The sequence below is a fragment of the Triturus cristatus genome, chromosome 2_1 (assembly GCF_964204655.1).
Source record: "Triturus cristatus chromosome 2_1, aTriCri1.1, whole genome shotgun sequence".
Taxonomy (NCBI): domain Eukaryota; kingdom Metazoa; phylum Chordata; class Amphibia; order Caudata; family Salamandridae; genus Triturus; species Triturus cristatus.
In genome coordinates, this window is record NC_140581.1 from 13,658,598 (window position 1) to 13,674,693 (window position 16,096).

Here is a 16,096-nt window from a genome sequence, read left to right on the forward strand (position 1 = left end):
CCACTGCACTCTGTTTCATGTGTGGTGTCACCATTGTATCTGTGTTTTAAAGAAAACGTTGCATAAATTTCAGCGCTCGCTCGCTCTCACCTTAAAGCGCTCAGCTGATCCTAAAAGCTGCTCGCTGTTCCTATCTCCTTGCCTGCAGCCGCCATCACCTGCGGCGTGCGCGCTGACTCCGCCCACTTAGAGGCCACGCCCCCTGCTCGCCCTACTTAACCCGCTGATTACTAGCGGTTGTTAGCAAACCTTGACCCAGTCTTGAGGCGGAAGCCGGGGCTGGAGGTACCCCATTGTTTTAAATCACTTTGTACTTCCCACTGCACTCTGTTTCATGTGTGGTGTCACCATTGTATCTGTGTTTTAAAGAAAACGTTGCATAAATTCCAGCGCTCGCTCGCTCTCACCTTAAAGCGCTCAGCTGATCCTAAAAGCTGCTCGCTGTTCCTATCTCCTTGCCTGCAGCCGCCATCACCTGCGGCGTGCGCGCTGACTCCGCCCACTTAGAGGCCACGCCCCCTGCTCGCCCTACTTAACCCGCTGATTACTAGCGGTTGTTAGCAAACCTTGACCCAGTCTTGAGGCGGAAGCCGGGGCTGGAGGTACCCCATTGTTTTAAATCACTTTGTACTTCCCACTGCACTCTGTTTCATGTGTGGTGTCACCATTGTATCTGTGTTTTAAAGAAAACGTTGCATAAATTCCAGCGCTCGCTCGCTCTCACCTTAAAGCGCTCAGCTGATCCTAAAAGCTGCTCGCTGTTCCTATCTCCTTGCCTGCAGCAGCCATCACCTGCGGCGTGCGCGCTGACTCCGCCCACTTAGAGGCCACGCCCCCTGCTCGCCCTACTTAACCCGCTGATTACTAGCGGTTGTTAGCAAACCTTGACCCAGTCTTGAGGCGGAAGCCGGGGCTGGAGGTACTCCATTGTTTTAAATCACTTTGTACTTCCCACTGCACTCTGTTTCATGTGTGGTGTCACCATTGTATCTGTGTTTTAAAGAAAACGTTGCATAAATTTCAGCGCTCGCTCGCTTTCACCTTAAAGCGCTCAGCTGATCCTAAAAGCTGCTCGCTGTTCCTATCTCCTTGCCTGCAGCCGCCATCACCTGCGGCGTGCGCGCTGACTCCGCCCACTTAGAGGCCACGCCCCCTTCTTTTTTCTACAAATGTGCTTACATAGGACGCGCAGCGGACGAGCGCAGCGGGAGCGCCGTTTGCGCGCCGAAGGCGCGCTTAAGGTAAGCCCGTCTGCGCCCGTCCGCGCCAAGACCGCGCCAGGCGCAGGAACCTCTGCCCAAACCCCCTACAATATCAGGTACGCTTCCAACGACCTCCGTAGTCTCCGAGGCAGGTTCGATTGTTCCTGTAAGTTCGATCTGTCAAAAGTAGTCGGCTCCACCAGCTGCACTAAATGTCGCTGGTCACTCAACTTCGACTCCAACCTGCTTACCCCCACAAAAAACCAACGACCCCCCTTCAAAGGTGGCCTGATAAACGCACGGTCGATGTGCAAGCACAGTCAGGACATCCACGACCTTATCATTGACCATGATCTTGATTGCCTCATGATCACTGAAACCTGGCTCACTGATGACAGTAACCCCGATATAGCCGTAGCCCTCCCTCAGGGTTACTCCTTCCATAGACAGGACAGACGGAAAGGCAGAGGAGGAGGCGTAGCAATTATTCTGAAGAACACCTTTAACTGCCACACCTTCTGCCTGGACCCTCTCATGGACGCAGAGGGACTAGGTTTTTCCATCAAACTCAGCCAATCCCTCTCCCTCTCCGGTGGCCTGATCTACCGGCCACCAGGTAATGCAGCTAAGTTTCTAGACTCTCTTAACGACGCTTTAGGACACTTCCTACTTCGCTACCCCCACTTTACCCTACTGGGAGATTTCAACCTGCACCTCGAGACTGACGCCGACTCCCAAACTAGCAATTTCCTGCAGACTCTTGAAATTTTCAATTTACAACAAAGCGTCCAGCTACCTACTCACTCCCTTGGTCACACCTTGGACGGTGTATGTTCCAATTTCCCCTCCATCACTACCCTATCCCCCCTACCCCAGATCTGGACTGATCATTGCCTGATCCCCTTCCATATCTCCAGCTGCCTCCCTTCTACCAATCATAAACGCACTCTTCCCCATTCTCACTCTACCAATTGGAAAACGGTCCAGAAAAATCTAACCCTCCATCCCTTTTCCCCAACCAGTGCACCATCTCTATCCGGCAACATCGACAGAGATGCAGTCCGCCTTGACAACTGGCTTGCACTAGAAATTGCCAAACGATGCCCATCCAATCACCAGGTCAGTACTTTGAAGAAAACTAAAATCAAAGCTCCCTGGTACACCCCCGACTTAGCCTCCACACATCTGCTCTGCAGGAAAGCAGAACGGAAATGGCGAAGAACCTACGATAATAGCGACCGATGCTCCTATATACTGCAGAGGAAAAGCTACCTCTCCACCATCAAATCGGCCAAAAGAACCTATTACGTAAATGCCATTAAAGAGGCCAGCCAAAAACAAAAAACTTTGTTTTCAATAGTAAGAACCTTCACCAATCCCAAAGCTCTTCAACCAGAAATCCCCCCATCACAAGAGCTATGTGACAAGATCTCGGATTATTTTGACGATAAAATTACCTCCATTCAAAAAAACTTTCCCCCTCCCCCTCCAATACACAACACCCTCGAACCAGACCAACCATGCCTGGCCGCTAACAGCCTCAAAAATTTCACTCCAGTGACCCTGGCGCAGACCAGAGAAGCGATCCTTTCCTGCAAATCGGGCTCCCCCGCTGACCCCTGTCCCCCAAAGATTCTCCACCTTATCATCAACGAAGTCAACCCTATTGTCAACGAAATAATTAACTTATCCCTTAGTACCGGCTCTGTTCCTCTCTCATGGAAGAAAGGCGTGGTTAAGCCTATTATGAAAAAGGCGAACAAATCCCCAACGGACTTGACCAACCTCCGCCCTATCACCCTGCTACCCGCTTTGGGTAAAATAACAGAACAGCTAGTCCACAAAGAGCTGAAGACCTTTCTGGAAACCCACAACTTACTCCATCCCCAGCAATCTGGTTTCCGGTCCAAACATTCTACGGAAACCGCCCTAATCGAGCTGACCGACACCATTAAAACCGTACAAGATCAAAGGAAGAAGGCGATCTTGATCCTTCTTGACCTCACGGCAGCCTTCGATACCATTTCCCACTTCATCCTGATCAACAGACTTATTGATATCGGTATCTCCAACTCAGTCCTATCATGGATTAAATCTTTTCTCAGCGATAGGTCCCAAACCATCACCCTTGGTTCCTTCCAATCAAGCGAGAAAAAGGTATCCTCTGGAGTCCCCCAGGGGTCTATTTTAAGCCCCCTCCTCTTCAACATTTATCTTATCCCTCTTCTCACCCTGATAGAATCTTTCGGCATAACCGTAACTTCCTATGCCGATGATACCCAACTTATCATCCCCCTTGATGACAACTCCAACAAGGCAGAGCTCAATCTCAAACACTGCCTAACGGCAGTTTTCCAATGGATGGACGCCAACCACCTCCGCTGTAACTCAAATAAAACCAAGATCCTCCCCATTGGAAAAACGTCTCTTTTTGCCCTGCCTTGTGGTGGCCTGACAACTCTGTAGCTTCTCCTCAGACGGTTACCTCGGCCAGAAACCTCGGAGTCCTTTTTGATTCTGACCTCTCATTCGATCTCCACGCCGCTTGCGTAGCAGGTAAATGCTTCGGCATAATCAAATCCTTGCGAAAATTCTTTGACTTTCTCCCTCTTGACTCCAGAAAGACAGTCACAGTGGCCCTCATCCTCTCACGAGTAGACTATTGTAATGGCCTTTTGGCAGGGACCAAGAAATCTACTCTGTCAAAACTCCAAAGTGTTTTACACACCGCCGCCCGCCTTGTTCTAAAACTTCCACGTAAATCTTCTATTTCCGCAGCCCTGAAAACCCTACACTGGCTCCCCCTGCACAAGAGAATACTCTTCAAGATCCTCACTGTCGCATTCCGAGCATTTAACAAATCAGGTCCCTCTTACCTCACCAGACGCTTTCCTCACTACAACCCTAGTCGTTCCCTCCGATCCTCCCAAGAAAATTTCATGACCTCTACCAAATTCAACCTGAAATCTAAAGGCGGTAAAACTCTCAGTGCCCTGGCTATTAGAGCCTGGAACAGCATGCCAAGACATCTCAGACTTCAGACGCTCGAGAAACCTTTTAGGAAACTCCTCAAAACTTGGATTTTTAATCTTCCTGATGACTGGACCAAAGCTTCAATCTAGCCCCCCCCACACCACTCTGTGATCTGGTATCAAGGTCTTGTAGCGCCATGATGCTCCTTCCGGATGCGAACGTTGCGCTCTATAAATACACCTCCAAATATCCAAATATCCAAGATAGCTCTGCTGTCTGTCCCCGGTTACTCTAAGTCCATCAGCCTCTTCGATAGCTCTGCTGTCTGTCCCCGGTTATTCTAAGTCCATCAGCCTCTTCGATAGCTCTGCTGTCTGATGCCAGGAATTCTAAATCCATCAGCCTCTTCGATAGCTCTGCTGTCTGTCCCCGGTAATTCTAAGTCCATCAGCCTCTTTGATAGCTCAGCTGTCTGTCCCCGGTTATTCTAAGTCCATCAGCCTCTTTGATAGCTCTGCTGTCTGATGCCAGGTATTCTAAGTCCATCAGCCTCTTTGATGGCTCTGCTGTCTGATGCCAGGTATTCTAAGTCCATCAGCCTCTTTGATAGCTCTGCTGTCTGATGCCAGGTATTCTAAGTCCATCAGCCTCTTTGATAGCTCTGCTGTCTGATGCCAGGTATTCTAATTCCATCAGCCTCTTCGATAGCTCTGCTGTCTGTCCCTGGTTATTCTAAGTCCATCAGCCTCTTTGATAGCTCTGCTGTCTGATGCTAGGTATTCTAAATCCATCAGCCTCTTTGATGGCTCTGCTGATTGATTCCAGGTATTCTAAGTCCATCAGCCTCTTTGATGGCTCTGCTGTCTGATGCCAGGTATTCTAAGTCCATCAGCCTCTTCGATAGCTCTGCTGTCTGATGCCAGGTATTCTAAGTCCATCAGCCTCTTTGATAGCTCTGCTGTCTGATGCCAGGTATTCTAATTCCATCAGCCTCTTCGATAGCTCTGCTGTCTGTCCCTGGTTATTCTAAGTCCATCAGCCTCTTTGATAGCTCTGCTGTCTGATGCTAGGTATTCTAAATCCATCAGCCTCTTTGATGGCTCTGCTGATTGATTCCAGGTATTCTAAGTCCATCAGCCTCTTTGATAGCTCTGCTGTCTGATGCCAGGTATTCTAAGTCCATCAGCCTCTTTGATAGCTCTGCTGTCTGATGCCAGGTATTCTAATTCCATCAGCCTCTTCGATAGCTCTGCTGTCTGTCCCTGGTTATTCTAAGTCCATCAGCCTCTTTGATAGCTCTGCTGTCTGATGCTAGGTATTCTAAATCCATCAGCCTCTTTGATGGCTCTGCTGTCTGATGCCAGGTATTCTAAGTCCATCAGCCTCTTTGATAGCTCTGCTGTCTGATGCCAGGTATTTTAAGTCCATCAGCCTCTTTGATGGCTCTGCTGTCTGATGCCAGGTATTCTAAGTCCATCAGCCTCTTCGATAGCTCTGCTGTCTGATGCCAGGCATTCTAAGTCCATCAGCCTCCTCGATAGCTCTGCTGTCTGTCCCCGGGTATTGAAAGTCCAGCCGCCTCTTCTATAGCTCTGTTGTCTCGCTGTTCACAAGAGCTCCGCAGTTCAATGATGAATGTAAACTTCTGCAACAGGCACGTCACCTCCTTCAGTGCATGCCAGCCGTGGGAGGGGGTGGGGTGTGGGTGGAGCCTGCTGTGACTCTAGGAGAGGTTCTGGGGGCAGTGCCAGGTCTGCGAGCACAGAGGGTCACAAGTTAATGAGCTGTCGGCGCCCATTAGAGCCACATTTAAGACATGTCTGTAACTCGCCTGAGGAATGTCTTTTGGGTCTCGTCTGAGCCAGCGCTTTAGCGCTGCTCTCATGAGAGCTTTTGTACAAGGGGGATTTGGAAGTGCAAACCAGTGCTTTCAGGCCGCCAACTACAGTGCATGTGCGCCGGGCACGCGCACCATTTGGCTGAGCCAGCGCTTTAGCGCTGCTCTCGCGAGAGCTTTTGTAAAAGGGGGATTTGGAAGTGCAAACCAGTGCTTTCAGGCCGCCAACTACAGTGCATGTGCGCCGGGCGCGCGCACCATTTGGCAGCCTGCGTGATCATTTCGCGGCCGCTTTGATGTTCTCAGTGAGCCGCTCGGCCACTGAGAACATCAAAGCGGCCGCGAAATGATTACTTTTACTTTAGCGGCCGCTTTGATGTTTGATCACGATCGCGATCACTTTCGCGGTCGCATGGCCGCTTTGCATAGCCAATAGGTCTCGCTTTTGGGACCTTATAAGTATTTAGTTATGCAACTATTGCATAGCTAAACACTTATAAGGTCCCAAAGGCGAGACCTATTGGCTATGCCAATGCTTTTTTTTTTTTATTATTAATTCACCCTGAAACTAGCCCTTTCTTTTTAAGAGCAGCTCTGTGCAGTAATGCCAACGAAAGACAAAAACGGTCTAATTTTCAAAGTACATTTATTTTATTCATTTAATGTAATCTTCGTGTAATGTCTTTAAGTAAGTGCATTCATCTGCAGAGCGCTGCATCATTTTAGCCTCTTAGCGCTTCAATATGGATGTCAGCTCTATAATTGTGCCTCACACATACGTATTATTGCAGTAGAACTGCCCCGCCAAACTAACTTACCCACATCCAGCCCACTCCCCGATTTACAGAGTTTCCTTATGTTCGGCAGGTAAGAACAGACTTCTGCTCGACCTCAAAGATTGTTTCTTCCCACTTCTTAATCACATTAGAGACAGTCGGGTAACGCTCTTGCTGGCGATGCAGTCATCTGTACACCTTGCAAGAGCCAATATTAAATACCTAGGAGAGGTGAGGCAGACTCCGCCTTTCATCTTCAGGCGGACTTTTGAGATGGCGATAGCAGCGCCAGTTCTTTAAAATAATTCATCTGGGTGCGTTGCACAAACCGCCTTTTTGTTTTAGCTCAGGTTGGGGAATGGCTTGTTGTTTAATTACAATGTTATCGAACCGCAACAGAGGCACCTCAAACTCAGTGTAAAAGCACCATTGTTACTATTATGGATATAATCACTCTTAATTCTACATGTCCCACGCCCCCGGTGTCTAGCACAACCGGTTATTCAAAAAAGCATTCATGTGGTGAGAAACCCTGGTGAAGGGCACACGATTTGTGATTAAATGTATGGAGATGTCTGTATACAGAAGAACAGAAATGTTTCCATATGTGAAAAGAACGCCCTAATACTACCCTTACTCCTCCAAAAAGTTCCTGCACGTGCAACTTTGGTAGTTTCTGTTCTGAGTCAGCTCCTCCCCACTGCTCCCTCTGAAGGTTTAGAGCAAACTTTGCTTCTTTTGTGTTGGTGATATTGGGGTCCCTGCAGGATCTGGCCCCATGCCTGGTTGGGAGAGTGGGTACTTCACCCTACAGCCCCACCCCCCAACCTCATGAAACCTCCTGCACAACAGTGGTGAACAGGGCTGTCTGCAGTGACCTCTAATCTCTCCCGAAATCAGATTTCTTACAATAAACTGATGCCACATGCTCCCAGCTGCCTGGGCCACTAGTGCCCATGCCAGTGGCGCTCATGATGCCGCACTTTGAATGAAGGAAGTCTGAGTGTGCCACTTCCGGGGTGGATAAGATGCCATATTACCCCAGAGCTTTCTGCATGGAGGCCTTTTAGGTGTTGCCTACTGACAGCTTTTAGCAGTCTGCCGAGGAAGACCTAGGTTGGGTGATACCAATACTTATAGGTCGCATTGGCCCGTTGCTTACCATTGGTTGGCTTTCTTGTCAATATAATGTTCTGGCTTCTCATTTAAAGGCTTTCTTTCCGCCTTTTGTATTTATATCTCTCCTGGAGCACACCTTCTTTATATTCCTTTGAATGGTTGGCTTGTATCCCTCCACTGCTCACACTAAGGTATCTTTTTCCTTAAAAGTCTGTTTTCTTGTTCTCGGAGGTCGGCTGCTTCCATCCATGCTCCGTCTCCCCAGCTTGTCCTTTGCTTCCACATCCCCACTTTTTTTTTTTTTTGCTTTATCATTTTATTTTTCTCCTTCCTCTGCCTCATGCTTCGCCACAGCTCCCTCGCCAACCATATCCCCTTTGCTCCCCTCCCGTTGACCTCTCCTCACCTGCTTATCAGTTTTTTCCCCAATCGTTTTGTAAAGGTTCTTCCCTTCACCTCTTGTTACTGACTTCTTTCAAAAGGAGGAAACCAAATATGCGTTTTAAATGTTTTTGGAGGGCTCGCCCACTACAATTTGCTACTGGGCTGTTCATTTTCCAAAGCACCCCGTCATGCAACATTCTTGTTATTATATTTTTTAATTGACTGCTCTAAGATTGTTTGCCATCTTGGAACAGTACATTTTAAACAAGCATTTGCAATGCAATAGGTCTCGCGTTTACGCGAGTTTAAGCTATCGGCTTTGTAAATGGTTGCCTTTTATTTATGTTTTAAAAACAAAAACAAAAATAGAAGGCATTGTTATTTGCTATGTCAATAGATCAGACTCAGGTAAATACGAGGCCTATTGCATTGCAAATGCTTGATAGTGTCGAGGTGGCTCAGTCCTCACTGGCTCACTCTAGGGTCAGCAGGGATTTCTCTCAGGCAGCCATCGCAAAGGGAGGGGCCGACCCAGCAATGTTAGATTGTCGAAGTGAGCCGGAACGCCCCCCCCAGCTCATGCACTGTGAACCGCTGGGCTGCACCCCACAGCCACCTCTACAGGAAGCCAGGCCTCGAAGGGATGGCTTGAGTGGGCCTCTGCTGGGGTCCATCTTGAGGCAGCAGTGCGTCGTCTGGAGGACAAGAGAAAGGCCCTGTGTGCTCCTCGACACACCGTGGAAATACCCACCACTGCCCCACCTGAGCCGGACGACCCCGGACGGGAAGCAGGGCAGGGACAAAGAGGGCTTTGGGGCCAGCTGTCCCCAGAAGCCAGCCTTTCATTTTCCGGTGAACGACTCCAAACAACAGGCTCGAATGACACCGAAACAAAGGCGCTTGTGAGCTCGGAGGGAGGTGAGGCAAGGGAGCCGGAGTCCAGGCGCTAGATGAGAGGTGTGGGGGCTGGCGAATGACAGGGCCATTGATGAAGCCCCGGGGGCGTGGAGCACGTGACGATCAATGCTCCTTATGTTAGCAGGAACTTTGTGACACACAACCAGTCGCGAAGGCATGAGGATTGGAACTTGTCCGTTCTATAGCGCTTCAAACTGCGCTTCCGCTATGTCTAAGCATTGTAAGTAGCAGGTGGGAGTGTCACCTAACTCAAGCATTCGTGTTGCCAGGATTTCATTAACTCTTTGCATGCCAGTGTCCATGAGCTAGATGCGGTGTTTGCAGGATTCAGCAGATTATGTGGCATGTGATGAATTATGTGGCAAACCCTTTACCAGTCGCTGTTTTCAGAAATTGCAAAGTTGCAAACTTCCAAGACGTGGCCATGGTTTGCAGTCAAACGTCCCCTCACCCATGACGTCCCACTTCTACTATTGTATTTACCCCCGCGTGCCCACCGACTCCCCCCACCGGTAGTGTTCTAATGATGTGGTGATGGGGGAGGGGGGTATGAAACTCTTCTTCAGAGTGGTGCAAAAGGGAGAGAGTGTCAAGGCGAGAGAACAGATAGGGAGGACCCGGGCAGGGTGGCCCCAGATGGGGTGGACCCAGATAGGGTGGGCCCAGATGGGCTGGACCCAGACAAGGTGGACCCAGATAGGGAGGATTAAGACAGGGTGGACCCAGGTAGGGTGGACCCAGGTAGGGTGGACCCACATAGGAAGGAGCCAGATGGGGTGAACTTAGATAGGGTAGAGTGAGGCAGGGTGGACCCAGATAGGGTGGACTCATATAGGGTGGACCCAGAAAGGGTGGACCCAGAAAGAGGAGATCCATATAGGGAGGACCCAGACAGGGTAGACACTGATAGGGGGAGCCAGATAGGGTGGACCCAGATGGGGTGGACCCAGGCAGGGTGGACCCAGACAGGGTGGACTGAGGCAGGTGGACCCAGATGGGTTGGACCCAGATAAGGAGGACTAAGACAGGGTGGTCCCAGATAGGTTGGACCCAGATGGGGTGAACTTATATAGGGAGGACCCAGATAGGGAGGAGCCAGATAGGGTGGACCCAGATGGGGTGGACCCAGATGGGATGGACTGAGATAGGGTGGACCCAGGCAGGTTTGTCCTAGACAGGTTAAACTCAGATAGGGTGAGCCCAGAAAGGGGGGACCCAGATGGGGTGGACCCAGATAGGGTGGACCCAGACAGGGTGGACTCAGATAGGGTGGAGTGAGTAATGGTGGACCCACACAGTGAGGACTCCTATAGGGTGGACCCAGCCAGGGTGGACCCAGAAAGGGGAGATCCAGGTAGGGAGGACTAAGACAGGGTGGTCCCAGATAGGTTGGACCCAGATGGGGTGAATTTATATAGGGAGGACCCAGATAGGGAGGAGCCAGATAGGGTGGACCCAGATGGGGTGGACCCAGATGGGATGGACTGAGATAGGGTGGACCCAGGCAGGTTTGTCCTAGACAGGTTAAACTCAGATAGGGTGAGTCCAGAAAGGGGGGACCCAGATGGGGTGGACCCAGATAGGGTGGATCCAGATAGGGTGGACTCAGATAGGGTGGAGTGAGTAAGGGTGGACCCACACAGTGAGGACTCCTATAGGGTGGACACAGCCAGGGTGGACCCAGAAAGGGGAGATCCAGGTAGGGAGGAACCAGACAGGGTGGACCCGGAAGGGGTGGCCCCAGACATAGTGGATCCAGATAGGGAGGACGCAGACAGGGTGGGCCCAGTGTAGTATCTTAGTTTACTATCAATTCTTCTGTATGACCTTCTCCACCACATGCCTTGCCAGTAGAATGTTACAGTATGATGATGCACTAGGGAATGTTGGGTGAATGTCAAGAAAAGCCACAGTTATGATGGGGCAGAGCATGCTGGGTGCTCCTGGAGGGGCTCATCTACATATCTACAATAAATCATCCTGAACTCAACAATCTGTCTGGACTTCATTACCACACCCAGATGGGATGGACTCAGACAGAGAGGGCCCAGAAAGGTTAGACCCCAGATAGGGTGGAGTGAAACAGGGTGGACCCAGATAGAGTGGACTCATATAGGGTGGACCCAGACAGGGTGGACCCAGAAAGGGTGGCCCCAGACGTAGTGGATCCAGATAGGTAGGACCAAGATAGGGTGGACCCAGATGGGGTGGACTCAGACAGGGAGGACCCAGATGGGGTAGACCCCAGATAGGGTGGACTCAGACAGAGGACACTCAGATAGGATGGACCCGGACATGGTGAACCCAGACAGGGTGGATCCAGATAGGGAGAACCCAGACAGGGTGGATCCAGATAAGGAGGACCCAGACATAGTGGACTCAGATAGGGTGGACCCAGACAAGGTGGACCCAAACAGAGTGGACTCAGATAGGGTGGACCCAGACAGGGTGGACCGAGTCTGGGTGGGTCCAGATAGGGAGTACCCAGACAGAGTGGACCCAGAAGGGGTGGACCCAGATGGGATGGACTCAGATGGGGTGGACCCTCATTATTTTTATTATTAATCACATCTTGAAATGCGCACAGCCACCCCGAAGGGCTTCCCGACACAAGGCGGCCGCAGATCTGTTGTCCCACAATGCAGATTCAGAATAGCCAAGGTTTCAACATCTTGTGGAAAGTGAGAAATGATTTACGGTTCCTTTAATCGTACGATAAAGACTTCCAGAGCTTAGAACCCAGATAGGCAAAGGAATGGCCCTTCATAAGGGTTAAGCGAAACCTGGGGACACCGAACAGAGCCGGGGTCGAAGATCTTAGTAGCCAATTGGGCTGATAGCGAGATACTAGTTCCGGAATGGACGTGGTCTCGGGCCTACTTTGGCCTTGAACATGTAGCACAAAGCTTTGAATTCAACGTGTTTGGCCATCAGAAGCCCATGAAGTTCTTTCAGCAAATGAGAAACAGAAACCTACCTGGGCAAGTGACGGAGCAGTCTTGCAGGCACTGCATGGATGACTTATCTGTGCCTAAATAGAGCACGTTGCCATAGTCCAGGCGACAAACACGCAGTGCCTGAAAAACAGTCCTCTGTGCTGCTAGAGGAATACACCACAGGATCCTTTTCAGCCATTTAAGGACTGCAAAACAGGTGGTTGTTACCGTAGCAATCTGCGGCTTCGTAGGGAGCTTGTCATCAACGAGAAGGCCCAGGTTGTTTACCTTAGATGCTGGAGTGGGAGGGGTCCCTAGCAATTCTGGCCAGTGTTTGCAACCCAGAGGGAACAGTTGTTGCGTACAACTAGGACCTTGGTCTTATCACTGTTAAGTTTGAGGGAGTTTCAATTCAACCAAGCTGCAATTTTCGTCATACCCAGATACAGTAAGGACAGGTCATGGTTCTGTGCCAAAGACAAGGAGAAGAAGATCTGGGTGGACACAGACAGGGTGGACACAGACGGGAACAACTCAGACAGGGTGGACCCAGACACTGTGGACCCAGACAAAGTGGACCTAGATGGGGTGGACTAAGATGGGTTGGACCCAGACGGGGTGAACCCAGATAGAATGGACCCAGATTGGGTGGACTCAGATAGGGAGGACCCAGACAAGGTGGACCTAGACAGGGTGGACCCAGATGGGGAGGATCTAGATAGGAAAGACTCAGACAAGGTGGACCCAGATAAGTGGACACAGAGAAGAAGGACCTAGATGGGATTGACCCAGATGGGGTTATGGATTCAGATAGGGGTGCTGACCTCGATGGGGTGGACCCAGATAGGGTGGAATCAGGGTGGACCCAGATGAAATGGGCCCAGGTAGGTTGAACACAGACATGGTAGACCTAGACAGGATGGACCCAAACAGGGTGGACCCACACAGGATGGACCCGGACATGGTGGGCCCAAACTGGAAGACGGGTTGGACCTAGATGGGAAGGACCCAGACAGCGATGGACCGAGATGAGGTGGACCCAGATAGGGTGGACCCAGATAAAATGGGCCCAAATAGGTTGAGCCCAGACATGGTAGACCTAGACAGGGTGGACCCAGACAGGGTGGACTGAGACCGAGTGGACCAAGATGGGATGGACCCAGATGGGGTGGACCCAGATGGGGAGGACCCAGATGGGGTGGATGCAGACGGGGTGGCCCCAGATCATGTAAACCTAGACAGGGTGAACCCAGATGAGGTGGACCCAGACAGGGTGGACCCAGACATGGATGGACCGAGATGGGATGGCCCCATATGGGTGGCTCCATACAGGGTGGACCCAGACAGGGATGGACTGAGATTGGGTGGCCCCAGATGGGGAGCTCCATACAGGGTAGAGCCAGACAGAGTGGACCCAAATGGGGAGGACCCAGACAGGGTGGACCCAGATGGGAAGGACCTAAATAGGGTGGATGCAGACGGGGTGTCCTCAGATGGGGTGGAGCTAGACAGGGTGACCCGGATGAGGTGGACCCAGACAGGGTGGTCCCAGATAGGGAGGACCCAGATAGGGTGGACACAGACGGGGTGGCCCCAGATGGGGTGGACCTAGACAGGATGACCCAGATGAGGTGGACCCAGACATGGTGGTACCAGATGGGGAGGACCCAGACAGGGTGGACCCAGATGGGGTGGACCCAGCACCCTCTTCCATTCAATGCTGGCTCAGGTAGTCCGTTTACACTGGCCCGTCAGTTTTTTCTCCACTGCTGATGTAAAGCAGGTTCTTTTCTACTCTCCCCAAAGTAACACAAAAAGGCACCCATGTTTGATTGAGCAAAAGAGTATGTGTTACACGTGGAAGTGAGCACCTCCTGACGTGTCCCGCTGGACGTGTTCCAGTGTCACTGCTAGAACTAAGGTTGAAGTGTCACAACTGGAGAAAATTCAAGATATCGCCTCTGCTGCTCTACCAGGAGGAACGGCGCCTTCTAGGCACTTCCAGAATGGATAGAGAGAGTCACAGGAAGACGATGGATGGATTGACATTGTGAAGAGTGCCTAGTGAGGGGGAGGGATGGAAAGGGGCCCAAATCTGGCAGTGAGCAGTATGCAGCAGCCTGTCAGAATGGACCACGTTGATGACAAAGAGACACTGTTTGTAAAGAAGACACGTAAACCTGTGTCAGATGAGTCAGCGTGGGCCCCCTGGTATTGGGGCTGCTGTCTGTCTGAGAAAATGGTCCGAAGCGTCCGAGGGCGAGACGCCTTCATTTAAAAAATGAAAGTGGCGCGGGCGCTGAATTCAGCTATATGCAACGGTTGCCTGCAATACGGCCGACCCTACCCGTTTTACGATCACAGGAGAGTGGGCCCCCAAAGTCAGCCTCACGGAGCCAGTGCTGGAGAGTCCTATCACCTCTTTCCTTTTTAGGTCTCGCCTAGCGATGCAGCGCATGCATGCTGCACGCCTTGGCGAGATCTATTGTTGTCGGTTTCTTGGCCGAAGGGGGACAAGACATGTGCGCGCCTGGACAGGCGATGTGCATGCGCCGGTCATCTTGCCGCGTCTCTCTAGCCTCCAGGACTGCATGTGTAAACATAACTAATGGTATCCACTTGATGGAGCCCATAATTATACAAGATCTATAAGTTCGCGGGTGTGCACGGACACTTAAATGCACTACTTGCAGAAATACTACTCGAGGGTACAATGTTCCACCGGTGCAGGGCAGGAAGTGGTTTTTCTAACCCAGAAGGGAAATGCTCACTCGAAACAGGAAAATGGAACTTGAGTACTTTCCATGACATGGGTTAAAAAGACCTCAGTTCATGGTTGAAAAAAAAACCTGAAGAGACCAGACCGCGAAAAAATAATTTGAATGTAGAACCTTACGCTGCCGACACAACCACAAACCCCCCTTTTCATGAAGAGAAATGGTGCGAGCCCAGGGCAGACATTATCTGCTCTTCGTTCGGACACGCTTCAAACAGGGGTCTAGGGGCAGACAGGGCAGCCCGGGGCAGATTACAGCAGGGGAGGCTGCTCGGGCAGATGACGGAACATATGTAGCAGATTACTGAACGCAAGTGGCAACCTGGGACAGATTACATAACAAGATGTGCACTGGTGCAAAAACGGCATAAATTAGTTTGCACCATGTTTGCAGATTTTGCACCAGGGCATGTTGGGACCATTCTCTGAGGGCATGGCAGCAGTAGAGCACCTTCTTTTACAAGCACAAAGCTTTCTTCAAAGCTTTTCCCCCCGAACTGCACTAATGTTTTGCCTCTGTTAAATGATGAAGAGGTGCAAACAGCGAAGAGCCATGTTACTTGTAATGTTTTTTTCACCTTCATGCTTGCCCTGGTTTCCAGACTGGGGTGACGGCAGGCACATCGATGTGCGCGTGCTCACACTGCTCGCTTCTCAGTTGTGGAGAGGTTACATGCTAGGTGAGCGTTAGGGGAAGGGAAGTCCGTTAGAGAGTCATTCATTTTCTCTCTGGATTTCCCTTTCCTTTTTGAGACCCAGGAGCAGCAACATTGTCGTGGTGTCACCAGGGCTGTCAGTGGAAGCTTTTTCAATATTATATGCAAGCCATAGTTGCTGCTTATTTATCCTATGCAACTAACAACCATTGACAAAGCCAATAGACGTGACTTGTTGTAGGTATGATGTTACTTGTATCATAGATCAGGATGTAATGACAGAAACACCAAATACAAGTCGGGCGGCGCACTCTGCTAAGCACAGATTCTTAGTTTGTGTTTTTAAGCCACGCCCTTACTTACATTGGCCACGCCCCTCAGTTTTCCAATCCCACTTAAAGCCCTGCGTCTAGCCATATTGATATAACTATGTAGCTTTCTCCTCCTGCATGTTTCCTCGTGGACCTCGCGTCACTCATCAGCTCGTGCCTGCACTTTCTCACCTCTTGCTGCCTAGTG

General features: G+C 50.7%; 1 protein-coding gene across 2 annotated transcripts in view; it reads left to right on the plus strand.

The window, feature by feature from the left end:
* The window catches only part of LOC146863617 (carbonic anhydrase 9-like), an 891,039-nt gene that overhangs the window by 202,824 nt on the left and 672,119 nt on the right, over positions 1-16,096 (plus strand). The gene's annotated exons all lie outside the window — the stretch shown is intronic.